The sequence below is a fragment of the Strix uralensis genome, chromosome 11, assembly GCF_047716275.1.
Source record: "Strix uralensis isolate ZFMK-TIS-50842 chromosome 11, bStrUra1, whole genome shotgun sequence".
NCBI lineage: Eukaryota > Metazoa > Chordata > Aves > Strigiformes > Strigidae > Strix > Strix uralensis.
Genome location: NC_133982.1, coordinates 22,688,030 through 22,701,579, shown reverse-complemented (window position 1 = coordinate 22,701,579; position 13,550 = coordinate 22,688,030). Strand labels below are relative to the sequence as shown.

The window sequence follows — 13,550 nt, the reverse complement described above, 5'->3', positions numbered from 1 at the left end:
CCAACAGTGAGCCCATTCCCTGAACCAAGGACAGAACAGGGAGCCTTAGTGCTTCGGCTCGTTTGGAGGAAAAGGGCTTTGGAAACTTACAAAACACCACCAAGAAAAATTTAAAGCTGCAACAATACTGAGGCAAATCCCCCACCACAAGTAATAATGCAGTGACAGACTGAACCAGCACATGTGTTTTTACAGGAGGGAGTGAGAAGGGCTGTGGGAAAGGCTGTTGTCCCTCAGGTGGGCTCTGGACTGGCAGGCAGAGCTCAGCAGAACGGCAAATGGCAACGGCTGCAGCGCTGGACCTGCACGGGCCGTTGTTGGAAAAGCAAGGAGAGAAGATTTTGGAGGAGATATCAAAGTCAGCCCCCCTGCTTATGGCTTGAAGCCAAGCTGCTGTTGCAGAATCTGAGAAACATGATTGTCACTAGAGAACTTCGAGCAAAGGAAAAAAAAAAAAAGTATATATTAGCACCCTTGCCCCTGCACATGTATCACTTTCCTCTCTAGCAATCCCCTTCCTTATTTGTAGAGGAACCTGTACCTGAAGAAGGGTGTGATGATTTCTTTAATAGATTATGCTCGAAGATAAACTGCAAAATAATTTCTATATGCTTTAGTTTCCATTTATTTCTAAAGGGAATATCTAGATTCCGAACTCAAGTTGGAACTACTCAAATCATCACTTTAGTGGCTTTTTTGTTTGTTTTTTTCTTCAGTGAAAATGATAGTGAAACAAAGACATTCAGACTAGACATTATGTTGCAACTTCCTAAGTATGAGATTTTAATAAACAATAGCAGTCAGACAGAACCTGCAAAAAAATGAGCTTAAATCTAAGTATCAAATTTAAAGCCAACTATCTCTGATGTTGGCTGAGAGAGGGAGTATTCTGAAAAGTCATCGTTGCAAAATCTGCAAAGACACAAAACCAAACCTAAACCAAAAGCTTTCTGTTTCACCCCAAAGTCAAAACCTAGGAGTTCTGTTGAGGGGCCTGGCCCCCAGCGGGATGGAGCCGGCGGGGTCTGCTCCGGCTCTGTCGCAGGTGTTCGAGGGGAGCAGCGGCACGTCCCGAGCGGCCGCTCCTGGCCGGTACAGGACCTGCCGTTCCCCGGGAGCCGGGGGAGCGACCCGCGCTCGCACCGAACGGGAAAGTTCGCCGGGATGCAAAGCAGGAAAAGTAAACCGAGTTACTCCTCGGAGGAAAATCGCCGCGCGCTGCCCTTCCCCGCGGCTACGCCAAGCGCCTCCGTTAGCGATTGCTGCGGAGCATCCGCGGCGTCGGCGGGAGCCGGGGCGGGGGCTGGCTCGGGCGGCCGGGGATAAGGCCGAGCGGCCCACCTGGGCGCCCCGTTACGGCCGCTGCCCCCCCCTCCCCCCCGCCTCGGGCGAACAGCCACGGGAGCAGCGGGGCTGCGTTACAGCCGGGGGGGCCGCAAGGGACAAAGGCGGCGAGAGCGGCTCGGGGGGACGCGGGGAGAGCGGAGGGGCGGGGGGGCACGGAGGAGCGCGGGGATGGGGACGCGACCATGAACAGGCCGAAACGCTCCGAGCGGAGAGGGGGGGACACGGGATACACAGACACACCCGCGGGGGGCGGGCAGGTGCGCGGGGGCGGGCGGGGCCGCCCGGCGGACAATGGGGCGCGCGCGGGGCGGGGGCGGGCGCAGGTGCGGGGCGGGGCGGCGGGGCGGGGTGTGAAGTGCGGCCGCACGGGGCGGGCCGCCAGCTGGGCACCCGCGCCGCGGAGTTTGCCGCGCCGACAGCCGCGCCCGGAGCCGCGTTCTGCTTGCCGCAGCCCCAGTAAGTCCCTCCGTCCGTCCGTCCGTCCCTCCTGCTCCCGGCGCCGCGGGACTGGCTGCAGCCGCCCCCTCCCCGCGGCGCCGTTGCCCGGCGCGGGGCCGGGATGCCGGGCGCTGCGCGGAGCTGCGCGGGGCGGGTCTCGCCTCACGCCCATTGTTTGCGGCGCCCTGAGGCTGGGGAGGGGGCGGTGGCGCTGGGGGTGAGGTGGGGCCGAGCTGGGCCGGGGATGAGGTGGGGCGGCTGCCAGCGTCTCCGTGGGTGTCTCCGCGGGTGTCTCCGCTAGCCGCGGGCGGCAGGGCAGCGGCGGGGCTGCTGCGGGGATGCTGCGGGGCCGGCCCGCGCCCGCCGCCCGCGGTACGTGTCTCCCCGCCGGGCACTTCGGGCATTTCGGAGCTCGGTACCGCCGGGGCTGCTGTTGCTGTTAATTCTTCTCAGCTGTTTGTACTTTCCAATTATTCTCTCAGCTGGAGGCTCAGCCCTTTCTACTCGGTGGACTGAGGAAATATTTATTTATTTATTCTAAATTATGTTATCCCCTTCTCGGTTGTCTTAGAGCATAAGCGGGCGTGCTGTTAAAGGTCTCTCTCTCCGCAGCATTCATGAATCCCCTTTGCCATCATAAGGCATGTGCATCTAGAGCAGGGTAAATCGGCCAGATATATGAGGCAAATGTATACTCTCTGACAGCGGCTCACTGAGCACAGGCACCTGCCAGCACCCTTTCCTCTTGCAAGTCCGTGTCCTGATCACTTTGTTCACTGCACCCACAAAGGAGTATTTCTTTAGCTGTGCAAGGTAGCAACGATTCAAAATATCTCATGTAAGAACTGGTACAGCTCGTGACCCTAAACTGCTTGTGTGCATCAAGTGATGCGGGGTGTTAATCTCGGTGGACCCAAAATACCTGACTGCTTCGAATGCTTTTTGTTTGATGGTCCTTGATGGATTTGCTAAGTGCATTAGTCTGCTGAGGCTTAGAGTTTTCTACACACACACACACACACACACACACACCCCCCGGGAGCAACACATTCTCTGAACACCTCTGTCTAATGCAGTTTGATTTCAAAGGGAAAATCCATGATACGGAACTAGTGTTGTGATTATGGAAAGGGATATATAATGTCTTTGAAGAAAGAAGAAATCTTGAAGTGATTTGTAAAACGGAATATAAGGTTTTTGCAGGAATAAAATGTTTGCATTATCTGTCATCAATATAGCCATTTAATCCCTCTCTGCTGTAGTAGCAATTTGTTTTCATTTTCCATTTTTATTGCCCTTTCCATAATGATTTGCTATTGATTGAATTCCTTTTCTTTCCTATCATAGTGGATGTCGGTCCCTAATCCAATTCTTAACAGCATTTGTAACTACAGTTCATGCCCTCATCTTAAGAAAAAGAATAAAAAAAAAAATAGGCAGTGCTCTTACTCATTTCACAACTATAAATTTATAGGATTCGCACAATATTGATCCCTTTATTGTTCGTTTATGTTCTCTTTCAAATGTTAATATAACTTGGCCCTTTTCAGGCAGGTCTTGATTGAGAAGGTGAAATAAAAATGCATTGGCTGTCTTTAATGATCGTTTTAGCTACTCTCATTGTGTGTTCTCCAATTACAATATGATATGAGTTGTAAGTCTGTACATCTCTTCCCCCCCCCCCCCCCGCCCCCCCCGTATATCTTTCCTATTCACCAAAATATTTAGTAATCAGCAAGCCCATTTCTCACATAACTCATAACTCAAATTTGGTTAAGTATGTTGCTAAAATACACAGGATTGCTGTGATACTTTTTTTCCTTCCCTAAGAAAAAAAAAAAAAGAGTTAAGATGTGTATAGGGAAAGGTTTAATAGACAGTGGAGAACCAGAGATTTCTTTCTTTTGGAAAAGAACCCTTACCAATGTTTATTGAATTTGCTCGTCTGCATGAAGAAAAGAACTGTTGTTTTGTTATCTAGCAGCTGTAGGAAGATTGACAGCTACAAATTGCAAATCTATGAAGGATCTGTCCATGACACAATTTTTAGTTCATTTAGATAGTTATCCTACACATCTTGTCATTTGCAAAATTATATAAACAAGATCAGTAAGTTTGTGGAGAAGATATAAATGCAGTGAATGTACTGTAAAGATTTTGAAGCTTTTTGGGATAATTAGCAGAGCATGGTCTTGCCTGAAATATGACATTAATACAGTTAATTTAAATTCAAATATGAACATACCATTGTAAATATTACACTGTAGAAAAGAAATACATATTTTGAAACATGCTAGCTCTGTCACAAGAACATTAAGTGTAATAGTCTTTTTGTTAAGATAAAGAGAACATCATTGATGTCGTGGCGTGCTTTGCATTTTTAAACAGAATCTAATGAATTACAAACATTCATTATGCTACAAGCAATTGCTGAAACTTCTCAGGACCCCAAAATAGAGAGTTATTTGTATACTGCTACTCGCATGTTTTCTGGTTATGGTTTCACTGTAAAAACAGAAATAAATAAAAAAAGCTATTGTTCTCAAATTAATTCTTTGCTAGCTCAAAATCTTTTGTTGGTCTACTTCTGTCTTGTAAATTTATGTTTAAATACCTCAGCATGTTCAGGTTATGGAACTTCCTGTTGGGAAGTGTGGGAAATCTATGGGAGGGGCTTAGGGGCAGTCGTTGTTGGATCCTGGAAGAGTTAAGGTCGTATAATCTGCTGTGGAAGGTCAGGCTCACCAAATGTCTGAGAAAGAAGGTAGCAGAAATTTTCAAAGGTCAAGAAGAGCAATGTGCTAATTTTAAAGGACATATTGTATAAATATTGCTTATCTTTACATGTCAAGATGCAAAAAATAAATATTTCTTGGTCTGTGTTTTTATCTAAATGTTTACTTTAACAATTCACTCTTTCTTAAATATGATAGTTGTAACACAGTTACTGTTCTTCTAATGCTATTTCATTCTCTGTGGACTCGGGAACAAGCCAGTGGAAATGGGCTGTATTTATAGGCCCAAGCCAACTTACAACTTTTGAATGCCTCAGTTCATGACTATTCTTGGCACTGCACATTGTGGACTGTCACTTTCCAAAAATGGATTTCTTCGAAACGTGGGTCTTTGGAGTTCAGTTTCATTTTACCTCCTGTTTGGTTCCCACGTGTGCGTGGCAGAGGTGGTGGTCACGGTCAGCAGGCAGATGACGTGGAGCTCATCACTGCTGTCCACGTCGACCACCAGCACTGTAGGTTGACATGCCTATGGTCCAAAAGGCTGATTGACTTGGGTCAGTACAGATAAAACTAGGGGCATCCTTTGGGGGTGTGGATGGAGTAGGAGACTGACATCCTCTGCTGTTCACCAAGGATAGATACTGAGAGTTTATTACTGAACTCTGCTGCTATTTACAACTGTTTTGAATTTGTTTTTAAATACTGTCTCTTAATCCTTTAATTTGAGAATCAATTCCTGCTGTGGCACTATATTTTTAAATTAACTCAAACCTGAGTGGATTCAAAATGCAGGAGACCTTTTTATAAATGACGGTGTTAATAACATGACAGAATACCAGGGGCTGGAGAATATGTACCAGTTTGTTGGTTTCTGGTACTTTCCATGCCATACTACAGCTGCATTGATTATCCCTGATATTCCAGGTGATTCTCCTTGAATGAATTGCAGTGGAACTGAAGTGGGAATTGCAACAGAGTGTACATCTGCAGGAACTCTAGGTCATAAAACAAGTTCTAGGTTTGATCTGAAGTAATCAGGTATTGTTGATCTGCCAAGGAAGTGCGTAATGATCATCTCTTTTTCCAGGCAAGGAAGCAGTCAATAAGGATGTCTGTTGTACGGGGAGTGAAGTTTTAATGGAGAAGAGTCTGCATCTCAAATTATGGTGATATTGTGGATGATTTAATTGTGAACTAATGTAAATGGTGTCTAGAAAACCAGACAAATCTTCAAAATGTAATTATAAATCCAAATAAGAGAAGAATGACGAAAGATGCAGTATTTTTGAGGGCTGATACCTGGTGGTGTTTCAGGGCTAGAAACAAATGATATTCTATGAAAGAACTAGGGAGTTCTTTTTTTCTGATTGTATAAACTACCTATTTCTTCTCTTTGTAAAGTGAAGATCACTTGACTTTATCATGCAATTCAGATGTTTGACACAAGCTTTCTTTGGTGAGGAAGAATCATTGTGTTTCTCGGTGTGTTCTGCTCCCGTGGCAGGCCTGCGAATGCCGTAAGTGCTTACGATGCTGTTAGCCGAGGGACTGTTCCTTTAGCTCAAGTAGGAATGATCTCCATGTGGAAGAGAGGATTTTGAGTCCTTTCTTCCAGAGTAGGAGGAGTTCCTATCAGGTTTGCAGTAGTATTTTTAAGCAGCTTCAATTACATATTCTTAACTTTGTTTCACTAATGGGAGCTTGCCTTTCAGTCTCTCTGACCTTTTTCAGTGAGGTTAGCTTCCACTGAATCCACCCTGCCTGTTCTGTTAGGTTGTAATTCCCTTTGCAAAGTCAGCTTTTGCCTTTCTTCATTCTGTCACTTCTGGTTTTGATCATTTCTCAGATCTCAGAAATATTTCGTATTCCTTAATCTTTACCTTTCCCACTGATATATCACTTCTGTCTCCCTTAGTCTATCCAAAGAAACCAATTCCTTCTACTCCAACTGTTTAGTTTGCTCACCAGCTCTAAGATCTCTTTACACCTACAACTTTTTCTCCCACTTCAAAGCTAGTCATGACAATGTGACAGCATGCATTTTCTTTCTCCAGCTGTAGCATGTATCTGTAACTCTAGTATTATGTTTCTGAACTTGAATTTTCATGCCACTAACACTGCACATGAAGTTGTCCCTGTGAAGAGAGTTCATCCTGACAAGTAGTATTACAATGGAAATGGGTGATCCATCCATGTTCTTGAAAGCCAGCAGAATTGATGCTTAAGGACTTGCATTCTGTGTGTGTGAGAGAGCAGAACCATTGTGCAGATCGTCTAAGAGATGTATGTGATCCTGATTTTCTTTGTTAAAAAGTTAACTGACAAATTGCTGATGGATTCTGTTTGCTCCTAGAACAAAAAGAAGCAGTCTTCTCAAGTTAACAGCCCGTGCCCCTTTTCCTTGCTTGTCTTCTGAGGCTCCGAATTATCTCTTGAGATCTACTCCCTCCTACAGAGCTTAGTTTTTGTCTACAAAATGTATTAGAAGGCTCTCTGAGAGCCTAAAGTACAGAATTCTGCTTTATTGCAGCTGCTCTAGAAAAGAGTAGTCTAGCCCTGAATTTTCTTCATGGGTGGTAGCTTCTTGCTAGCTCATCATGGGAAATATTATTGTCATTTCAATACTAGCCAAATTTACAAAATCTACTTTAAAAATGCTTTAACCTCGTTTATTTGTTGGCGTGGGGTAAGGAAGAGAGCATGTTCTTCACGTATAATGAAAATGCCCAGTATAGAGTCAGACGTAGCCAACCTGAAAATGTCAGCTCATAAAGTTCAGCATTTTTGAATTGGGGTTGAGGTGAGGGAGACCCACTTATGCTTTGTCATTTCAAGCAAGTATTACTTTTTTTCACTTTCCCATAATTCAAAGAACAGGTGAATGAACCTGTCTAAGGCTGTGAAATTAAAAAGAAAAATCACCTTTTGAAGGAAGGGAAACTAACCATTTCACAAAGCAAAAGATGAAGATGGGGCATTTCAGCTATAAATGAGAAATTACACAAACATTATTAGCATGAGAATGTGTGTTTATAGTGCAAACTCTAATGAAGTGGTAAGTCCCTTTTTGTTTCTTACAAAACAAAAAGTGAAAAATCCCAGGCTATGAACAGGAGTCACAAAGTCAAGTATTCAAAATTTTTCACAGCTAGAACTTAACATTTTTTAGACAGTCTCCAATTAGATGTCTCAATTACATGATGACTTTTTTTTCCAAAATTTTTTTGTGAAGTGTCCAGATTGAGAGATCCAATATCCATCCTGTTCTGCATGTCACCCCCCCCACCATTTACTGATTATTGTGACCCTGCTATGAGATCAGAAGTTTTAATAGCCAAATCTATTTTCTTATTGTACTTCACAGTTTTTTTAATGAATTTTTCACAGTAGCAGTATCACCCAGGCTCATATTGATACCCTGTTGCAGGTACAAGTATTAAAGCTTCTTCAGGCTGGATCCTGGGCTGTCGTGCTGGACACTGAAGAACTGAGGAACATGTAATTATTGGTCATATCTGTTAAGCTTGGATCAAGAGCCATTCTTTGCATTTCTGTTGTAGAGACAGGATTAGAATCAGTTCTCTGGAGCAACTTCCAGTTGCATTTATCAGTGAAATCTTTCTTCACTCTTCAGTCTCATTCACTGCAAACTTCTCAGCTTTTACTACAAATAAAGGTAGGGAATTGTATATAAACGTCTTTTTTTTTCAGTGAGTTGTTGTGTAAGTCTTCATTACATTTAGATGAGAGTAAGCAGGGTGAAACTACCAGCAGGCTTGTTACTCCCAGCATGTGAATGCATAACACTACAATTATTTTTTTTTTTTAAATATTGCTTTTATGTTGCTTTGTGTTAATACCTTCCTATGCTGTTAAAAGAGGTAAAGGGACTGTGTCTGCTTCCTTAGTCTGTGAGCAATGTTTGAACCTTTGGATCACCAGGTAGGTTTGTGCCACCTGAGCTAAAGAAGTGTTAAGGAAAATAGCTGGTTCTGCTTGGACTAGGTCAATGGAGAACATGGTACATACCTTGCCAGATCTACCATTATTTTGTAATTTTCCCCAGCAATCTTAGATCCCGCTCAGATCTGGAAGAGCATTGTAATTCCTTCATCTAATGTCACATTCTGATGACTGGACATCTGTGTTCCCACAGCCACATGTTCTTTGCTCTACTGCCCCACATAAATCTGAGCTGGTTTCTTGTTCCACGCTTTTCTGCTGCTCACCTTCATCACCCCAGTTTTGTTTTCCATTCCCAGGCTTCTTCTCCAGACATCTTGCCCCATCACAGGTTTCTCTTAACAGTCCTGTCCCTCCCCCCACTTCTATACAGGTTTACTGATCTCAGTATTTCTTCATTGCTCTCGTTTTCACTTCCCACGCAATCTCACTTCTCTGCTCTATAGTCTCCTTACTCCTATTCTATTCTGGTAGTAAGTGAACTCTTGTTCCCATTTGAAAACTAACAAAAACCTGCGCTTTCTCCCAATTGCTTGAGGTTGTGAGGAGAGAAGCTTTACCTGCTCAATCCCTAGGTAGCTAAAGCTGTGCTGGCTCCACCAAATTTAAAATAAAAACAAAAAAATCTGGGGAGAGTTTTGCCACATCCCTGAACATGTAAGATAAAATATGTTGAACACATGCTGAATTTCCAGAGAACATAGCTGTTAAACTCTAAACCCCTACAAAGAATTTCACACACTTATAAAGTAGACAAGCTTCTCTTCCATGTGAAGAATTTGTCTTTGTCATTAGGACATGTTGGAAATGTTATTGTTTCGATCAAACATTAAGTCTTTCCACCAATGGAGGAAAGCCTTCATATTTTCTCAGGAAAACAGGGCTTGTCCGTGTTAAAGTATTCCCATTTTCTTGTAGCAAACTGTGAAATTTTGATGAAACATTTATTGAAAAAGCATAAGAAAAAGGGTTTTTCTTTTCCCCTGTGTAAAATGTCAGCATAATGACATTTGTGCAAAGCTATACCTATCTGTACTCATAACAGTATCCTCTAACAGGAAATGTTGGGCAGCCCTAGGTAGGCACACAGCTCCCATCCTACCTTTGGCACATAACAGGTAGTCTGGAATATTTTTCTCTGAAGATCTGCAGGCCTGCTAGGATGTGCCTGTTCTTGCACTGTGCAGTGCTACATTGATATGAAAGCCAGTTAAGTAAGAAAAACAATGTGAATTAACACAAGCAAAGTGCGCTACTACTAGGTCTCCTGCATACGGAGTAGTTCAGGAATTCCCACAAAATACTTCTGTTATGCCTGCGAGTGTTTTGAAGGATGTAGCTATACACTGAAAGCTATTACATCTCTGGGTATACAACTAGCATGTCTACAAGTGTATGGCTGAGAGGGAGAAAGTACGTGATAATGTTGGCATCAGAGATTTCAGCAGCAATCCAACTTAAGATGATTGCATTACTTACAGTTGGAAGAGATACATATGTTGATGGATAGATGCAGAGAGTGAGAAAGATTGGTATGTATGTAGGTATTTATCTCCTTGAAAATAAGATGGAGTGAAGATAAAATGCATTTAAATCTTAAAGCACTGTAATCTGAGAAGTATCGCTGTTCTGTAACCATTTTACCCTGTAGAAATGTTCACATACATGGTTCAGCTCATTATCTGTGAGTAGGAGTTTCTGAAGTTGGCAATTAATTGCCAAATGGGGATTTACCTTGTTAGGCTTTCAATTGTTTTAAAAAAAAAAAAAAAGTTTTACAACTTAATTTTGTATGTGATGAGAGGAAATATGTAATTTTCATGGGGCGCTTGGATTTTTTTAAAGGTAGAACTGTTCTTACCTGTGCATTGTTTCAGTGTGCTGTGAGTGTCTAAGAGACGTACTTATTGAGAAATTGTTGAAAAATGTTGTTACTACTTTGCTTTCTGGCAGACAGTCTATAATCCAGTTTGTCAAATGAATTTTCTTGATTGCCTTGCAGCATATGCAAAGTACTTAAAAATGTCATAATTACCTCTCTGAAAGTTTTGGGGGGGGGGGGAGTGAAAGACACAAAAGAAAACAGGCAAAAATTCAGCTTTCTATTCTTATGTAAGTATAAAGAAAATGTTACTGTGTAAAGGCAGCACAAAAGATGTAACAAATGTTATAATGAGAGCAATCAAGTCCTTCAGAATGCTGGATAGTGGTTGTACCATCGGGGGGAAAAAAACCCGCAGATTGCTGTGTAAAACACTGAACATGTATTTGTTTTTATTCAGCAAGCTAAACTTAAATGCACTTGCTGTCTGACTTTCACTTGAATATAAATGTTTGAGTTGTCAGTTCTGCAGGACTTTTAAATGTGGGGTGCTTGCTAAAGTTGATGGGTGTCCTTCTGCCTCCAAGTCCACTGTTCAAAATTGCTATGAAGACCAAAACCAATTTATTTCACTTCTACTGTGATATTTAATGTGTTTTAGAATGCATGTGAACAGTTGTTCATCTTCAGCTTTCTACAGAATTTACAACTTACACTGACTTTGTTACTTAGGCTGAAGAAGGGAGAAATGTTTGTCCTATGTATTACTCTGGGTTATGAGTATTGTTTCTAATATTAAGCCATTATTTCTTCTATGCTAACTTATATTCTTCTTACCAAAATCATTCTTACAGTATTTGTCAGGAATCTGTGGAGGGCAAAGATATAAACTCTTAGTAAACAGACAAGGTTTCAGAGAGAAGTGAGAAAACACTTTGCAAGATTCATGGTATGAATTAAGCTGCTAGTTGATTAGCTTTTGCAGCTATTTTTCCAACCACTCAAGAAAGGCCAATGTGTGGTATAATAAATTTAGAGATCTTAGAGGCTGATATTCCTGTATTTTAGCCTCTTGATTTCTAAAATGTCAGTAGTGCTTATAAATCAGAAGATTCTGCTTGGTATTCTGGGCAGGGTGTCTTTGAAGTCAGGCAGGAGGGAGCACCATGATTGTTGCCTTTTGGCTGAAACCCCCAAGAATTGTCTGGAGAAAAAAATTCTGTGTGGGGAAAGACCTTCTCGGTCTGTTGCCAGGAGGTGTCACTACAGCTCAGGAGTAACTATTTTGTCCCTTGAGACACACTTTCATAGTTTCATATTAAGTGCTGGTGCCATCAGGTGCAATAATGCACTGCCCTTTACCATATGTCTGAAGAAGGAACACTGAAATTGTGCAGTCTACTAATTAATATATAGACAAGTAAAGAGATGATGCTAATGTGCTAAATGTGTTGTCCCTCAGAAATACCCTTACGACATTGATACTGAAATATGCATGCAATGTGATATGTGTACATCCTTCCTTTGGGGAATTAGTGCTTACACAGAGCTATCTGATGCAGTCGTTTGTACTCCCTTGGTCCTACTCATCTCCCAGGGTTGTAGCAGAATCTCAGCAATCACTGATCAAATGTATTATGCTAGAATTAGCATGGCAAGATATCTGTTGAAAACCATGAGGGTGAAAGTGTCAGTCGGAAGGAGATGAAGCCATGAGTAGGTTTGGGAATCGTATCCTTAAATGCTACTGATGCTACTTTCAAAACAATTTAAATCATTTATTTTAATGCATGAGAAGCTTTTCATTCTCAATCAGTTTTGCACAGCATATTATATGTATTTTATACAGCCTGCTAATGAGCTGAAGACTTGTTAATTATATGTGTGTGGAATGGCATAGCTGCTGAATTATGCACATTATTTTTCTTTACAACGAAGCCTTCCTCTTAACTGTATCTATCCTGGTTGAAAATGTGCACCTTGGGTTGCTATTACTAACTCATCTACTCTCACTTTGTTATCATCAATCTTAGGGTTTTGGTGGTATGAAGAGTCAATCTGAAAGCTGGAAGAGTTGGCTAGGCAATAAAAAAAAAAAAATTGTTTAAAAGCAGTTTCCTGTGTCGCATAAAACAGCTGTTGGGAACTTTATATCCCCTGAAATAAAAGAAAAATTTAATAAAGGAGTGTAAAATCTGTTCACTTAATTTTCTTTCTTCGGCTGTCTGGTTTGTAATTTGTTACAGTTTTCCAATTTAATATTGTCCTCTTGATGTGGAAAAACAAACAATGCCTGCCCCTCCACCCCAACACCCCAAAAAACCCCAACAACCAAAACTAAATTTATCCATGTTATTAACAACAAAATGTTCTATTATACCGGATCAGTGTTGTGAGAATTGGAATCTAAATGTGAAGATAGGTGCACTATTTCCTGGATTTATTACCTTAGAAAAAGTATAAAATGTAATGGTAAGGCTGATCAGCTGTTTCTTACCTTGGATAATTCCAGAAAGCTACAGAAATTTGCAATGCCGGTGATACCAGTTACTTACTAAACAGCATGTTTTTATGTAAACTTAGTGTCTAGTATAGAATTTAAATCATTATGTGGAAATAAGATTTTCAAAAATCCCTGTGTCTTTTACTATGAATTATTCATATTAATGAATACTGATATCTAGCTCAGTATGTGTTGAATGGGGATGATGTTTAATTTACATGTGTTGGAGGTCATTCTCATAGATCTAGGGGAAACATGGATGATGAAAGCGAACTGGTATACTTTTGCTTTTATTGAGAGCTCTAACCTCCATTCATATTTACACTGTGAGGTTGCTGTTAAAGTCTAGCCATGTGGCGCTCTTTAGTGTATGCGTGTGATCAGGACAAGTATGAGTGTATCTTTTAAGCCTCCATTGGTGAAAGATGTGCAAACCCAGGGAAAACCTCTATGCAAACCTTGCAAAATTATGTCAGCTGGATGTTAGGTGTCTTGGTCACTTCTTAATCTCCCCTTGGTGCTTTCAAGTTTCATTCTGACATTTTAAGTAGTGGTTTTGATTTAGGAGCCTTAAGTGGATGGAGATCAGCTTACGTTAGCAGTTTTCTCGAGACAGTATCGCACCACCCGTGTTGGAAGCTTCAGATGTTCTGGGGCTTGCTGCTCGTGTATTCGATTTACCATGCTCAGTCCTCTTCCCAACTTGTAGGCTATGGGGTCTGCCCCAGGCTGATGAAAC

The 13,550-nt window shown here is 41.9% G+C and overlaps 1 protein-coding gene across 1 annotated transcript in view; it reads left to right on the top strand.

Annotated features, from left to right (window-relative positions):
* The first annotated feature begins 1,725 nt into the window (after positions 1–1,725).
* SEMA6D (semaphorin 6D) overlaps positions 1,726–13,550 on the top strand; it is a 228,027-nt gene continuing 216,202 nt past the window's right edge. The window contains exon 1 of the mRNA XM_074880241.1: positions 1,726–1,803. The gene's annotated coding sequence lies outside the window, so the exon portion shown is untranslated. The remainder of the gene's footprint in view (positions 1,804–13,550) is intronic.